This window comes from Callospermophilus lateralis, unplaced genomic scaffold, assembly GCF_048772815.1.
Source record: "Callospermophilus lateralis isolate mCalLat2 unplaced genomic scaffold, mCalLat2.hap1 Scaffold_199, whole genome shotgun sequence".
Classification (NCBI taxonomy): Eukaryota; Metazoa; Chordata; class Mammalia; order Rodentia; family Sciuridae; genus Callospermophilus; species Callospermophilus lateralis.
The window spans coordinates 2128128-2133335 of NW_027512988.1; positions in this window are offsets into that span (position 1 = coordinate 2128128).

Genomic DNA, 5208 nt, shown 5'->3' on the forward strand with positions numbered 1-5208 from the left:
GCCCCATGTTTGTCAAAGCGACCTTCGCCGAGGACAGGAAGAACATAGTAAGTACCTCCCCTGTGGACAGAGTGGGCATCGCATCTACTGGGCGCCCCCCACCCCAGCCTGACAGCCCACACTCTGCTCTGCCCTGGTCCTTTCCTGCTCCAGGCCACAGGATCCCGGGGCCTTCTTTAACTCAGAGGCCGTTTCCTCAGGCTGCAGGGCGTGACTTGCTAAATGACTTCCGTGGTTGAGGCCAGGCCAGTTGTTTGTGTTATTTAATTTGATCTTCCCAGTGACCCCATGAGGCTACCACAGCCATCTCCACCTCCTGGGTCTGCGAAGGACCCCACCAGGTAATGTTGACCTGGAAGTGACATTTTTCTTACTCTGAGGGTGACAGAATTATTCAAGCAGGTAGAGGATCATCATGGCTGAGTGCTAGGGAGACAGCCAGCCCCCAGCTCAGATTCTGGCTCTGTCACTTGGCTGTTCTCCCCTCACCTGGGACATGAAAGTGGGGCTGTCCCTTCTGCAGAGGGGTGTTAAGGTGAGACAGCAATAAACCACCAAGTCGATCTTAAAGCAAGAGATGGAACCTTTATTCACCAGTTGATGTCTGGATCCACCAGCTGGCGGGCCAAGGGCCAGGCTGCTAGTCCACACCCTTCGACCCCTCCCAGGGTTCGAACACACCTTTTGTAGTCCAAAACCATATTAACATATAAGTGGCTGTTGCTATGATTCAGATCCATAAGCAAACATCATAAGATCTAAAATCATAAGCACTAAAGAGGGTGGGCCAAAACGTCCCTAGTTGAGAACAAGTTAAAGAATGGCTACTAACATCTACACCTCTGACAGGGTAGCTTGTCCAAGAAAAATGGGAACTGAAGAGGGGACACTTTTACGTTGTATAAGAATTGCCATCTGTGTCGCCTAACATGCCGTGCTAGGCAACCGCTCACTGATGGGTGCAGAGACGGGGCTTTCCCACGGGAGAAGATTTTCTTACATGATGTGGGGTCTCAGGGCAAAATGGAATCTGTGTGGTCATTGCCCACACAGCCTGGCCATAACAAAATGAGATGCTACACATAAAGAACACCTGGCCCAAAATAAGCTACAGTCAATGGCAGCGATAGTTTATCACTAATGGTATTGTTTGCGTAACTAGTATCTGTAGTCAAGGGGCAGCATTGCACTTCCAGTCTGCTGAGGCAGGGGCTGGGGTGGTGGCTCAGCGGTAGAGCCCTCGCCTAGCACATGCGAGGCCCTGGGTTCAATCCTCAGCACCACATAAAAATAAGTAAAATAAAAGTATTGTGTCCAACTACAACTAATATATATATATATATATATTTTGTTTGTTTGTTTGTTTGTTTTGTTTTGTTTTTTTAATCTGTTGAGGCAGAATCTGAGTCCAGGTCTGTCTGGCCCCAGCCCCATGGCTCTTGCCTTCCCCTTCCCTAGAATCTTCCATCTTCTATCTTTGGCCCCCGGGTCTGCCCTGCATCGTCACCCTCAACAGCTGCCATTTGTGCCCTGAGACCTTTCTGAGTGCCTCTCAGATCAAGTTCTCTGGGTGTTAAAGCTCTATTCCATCAAAAAGGATCCCATCAGCCTGGGAGAGGCCATGTCTTCTGGACGGCTCCAAAAGAGCACTCTACCACTCTAAAGGCTCCGAAAAGTCCTCCTGCAGACCTTTCCGCTTCCCCAAGGCACGTCCAAGCTCATTCGGCCACAGAGACCAGTGCATGGAAGGCCCGTCTCGTCTCGAGGGATGTCTGTCCATGTTAGGAACATGGTCTGGAAGCACAGCCATGGCCACCCTCTTAGCCCACTCTGCAGAACCCGAGGCCTTGAGCCAACCTCAGTTTGACCTCGGGTCCAGTGTCATCCTGCCTGGGGCACTGGTTGCATCCAGGGGGCCAGTGCCCAGAGCTGAGGGTGCAACATCTGTCTCCTCAGGCCAGCAAGATAATCCTGGAGATCAAGAAGGCCTTTGAGGAGAGCCTGAGCATGCTGAAGTGGATGGATGAGGACACCCGGAAATCAGCCAAGGAGAAGGTGAGGCCGCCCGGGAGCTCGGGCCACCCAGGCTTCCTGCACCGGGCAAGAGCAACAGAGAGAGAGCAGGGCTAGGAGAGGCCAGCCTGTCCCCTGGGCACGCATGGATGCTGTCCTGCCTTGTGACCAGTCTAGCAGGCTGGGGGGACAGCCTGAAGTCCAGTGTCACACATCTCTTGGCTGAAGGTGGACAGGCAGGAGAGCACGCACAAGAGAGGTGGACCAAGCCACTGTGGTGCTTGCTCCCTCCACAGCTCCCAGTCCCCCAGCAGTAGGGGACATAGCCTCAGAATCTCAGAACCTCATCACCTCCCAAAGGTTCCAACACTTGAACTTTGGGGACACATTTGGACCATAGCAGCTTCCCTTGGGGAAGCAACATTTAATCAGAAACCCAAAAGATTAACTGGGGGCTGGGGTGGTGGCTCAGCCGTAGAGCGCTCGCCTAGCCTATGTGAGGCACTGGGTTCGATCCTCAGCACCACATAAAAGTAAAAAAAAAAAAAAAAAAGATACTGTGTCCACCTATAACTAAAAAATAAATATTAAAAAAAAGATAACTTAGGCAAGGGGGGAATGTTTCCAAAAAGATGTGAAAGCCCTAAGTGGGGAGGAGCCTGATCCCCCGCCCCTTGGCATGACCCTGAGCCCAGAGCCCACAAAGCTGGGGCCAGCTGGTCAGCATCGCGGGTGCTCAGTCCTCTGTGTCCCTCCCATCCAGGCGGACGCCATCTACAACATGATAGGCTACCCCAACTTCATTATGGACCCCAAGGAACTGGACAAATTGTTCAACGACGTGAGTGGCTTACGCCCTGCTATCCCAAGTGCCCACTTGGGGAGGGTCCAAGGTGGGCGGGGCGCCCAGGGCTTCTGGAGGCAGGGAGGCTGACCTGGCATCATGACAGCGATCAGGGGATTAGCTCAGCGGGAGAGCACTGGCCTCGCATCATGACTCCAACTGGGTTCAACCCAAGCACTGCATAAAATGGGGTGGGGGGAGGTAGCGGGGCTGAGGTTGGCTCAGTGGCAAAGCGCTTGCCTCACACACATGAGGCCCTGGGTTCAATCCTCAGAACCACATTAAATAAATAAAAAAATAAAGATATTGTGTCCATCTACAACTAAGAAATTTAAAAAAAAATAAAAGACTTGGGGAAGCAGATCCTAAAAGGTGCAGTACCTGACCCTGAGCCCAGAGCCCACAGGGCTGGGGTCAGCTGGCCAGCATCGTAGCCCTAAAACACCACGGTGGTGGGGGGAGAAAGTGAAGCCCCTCACACCCCCGCTCCTGCCCCAGAACGGCCACCTGTCTTCAGGGTCGTACCCCAACCTCCTCAGAGAAAACTTGGAACTCAAATTTTGACCTTGAGATGGGGATGGGAAAGAGGAGGCAGCCATCCCAAATGCACAGTGAAGCTCCACTGAGGCGGAGGGGGATTATTGCCTCCCTGCTGCCAGAACCTTCGGCACATCACCCCTTTAAGTGGGTTGTGATTTTGCCCCAAATGATAGTTTGCTATCTTCTCATGAGTGAAATTCAGGCATTTTTGAAATCATAATAACCTCTCATCATGGTTCTATTTAAAACCTAAGACTATTAAAATTACTTCTGAGAATAGGAGACTCATTCCGCAGCCATGTTTCTTGAGAATACTTTCAGACACCCCAGGGTCATCCTGATGCAAGACCCAGAGTCTCCTGGAGACAGCTCAGGCAGGGCCCACAGACAGGGGCCTGCCCCTGAGGGCCCAGTGTTTTACCACAGCCCTTGGGTATGCCATAAAGATCTGGAGTGGACCTGAGGGAGGGCTTTGCACCTGGTAGGAGCTGAGAGGCCGGGCCCAGGGGTGGGGGGTGTGATAACGCCTGTCCCCTGACATTTCAGAGCCAGATTCCAGTGTAGTTCATTAAATCTGTGCTGTCCAATTTGTTAGCTACCAGCCATGGGGGGCTATTTAATTAATCAAAACTTAAGTTAATTAAAATTTAATTACACTAGCACATTTGAGATGCTCAGTAGCCACCTGTCACCAGAGTCTACCATATTGGCCAGTGTAGGTGGAAAACACACGGAGAACACACCCATCATCACAGTCCTGTAGGACAGTGATGGAGATACTTCTTGCTCAAGGGAACCACTGATGGGGCATCCTGCAGCACTGTGACACTGTCAGGTGCCTGAAGAAGACAGTTGTTGCTGGGCCCAGCAGGTTAGAAGCCTCAGAGGGGCAGAGCCTGCAGCTCTGAGCCCACACTCTGGCCCTGGGCCTGCCTACCCATCCCTTCACCTCGTGGGGTCTGAGTTTCTGACTTTCCTCTGGGGTTGCTCCCATCTGTGTCTCTGCTTCTTTCCTCAGTACACGGCAGTTCCAGACCTCTACTTCGAGAACGCCATGCGATTTTTCAACTTCTCATGGAGGGTCACCGCTGACCAGCTCAGGAAAGCCCCCAACAGAGACCAGTGAGTCCCCCAGGCCCGGCCAGGAAGGCCTTGGTTCCCCACCATAGGGATGCACCCCACTGAGCTTGCCTTCCTCACCCACTGTCAGGTGCCAGGTGTGACTGTCACAGAGGCCCTCTTTTCAAATTAAGAAACCAAAAGCCGCTGGGTGTGGTGGCACATGCCTGTAATCCCAGCAGCTCAAGAGGCTGAGGCAAGAAATGACCGTTCTATGTCTCAGGTCAGAAAACCATGGCCGGGATTGTGCCAGTGGCGCGTCCATCCCTTCCACACGCATTCCAGAACTAGGGAAATCACCACAGGTGGATCCGAGCACCCGCTGGGCTGGCCAGCAGAGGAGCACAGTCATTGTCACCTGACCTCCACGGCCCTGGCACGGGTGGTGGAGCACAGTGGCTTTGAGGGTTAGTTCAGAGCTGGCTTCCAGAAGCCCCTGGGGAGTCTGATGGTTTCCTTTTCCCCAATACACAGTCCTAGGTCCCTGGGGAGAAACCAAGAGAAAGATAAAGGGTGTAAGTGTCGGGCAACATAGCAGAGTCCTTCCTGGGGGACCTACCCTCTCCTTCCTTCGGGGGCTGCTGGGTCTCTGAGTCTGTAACTGGCCCCAGCCTGGGAATGACTCAGAGGCCATGGCTCCCCGTTCTGGCGAGTCAAGTTAGACCTGTGTTCACTCGGCCTAGAACTCTCCT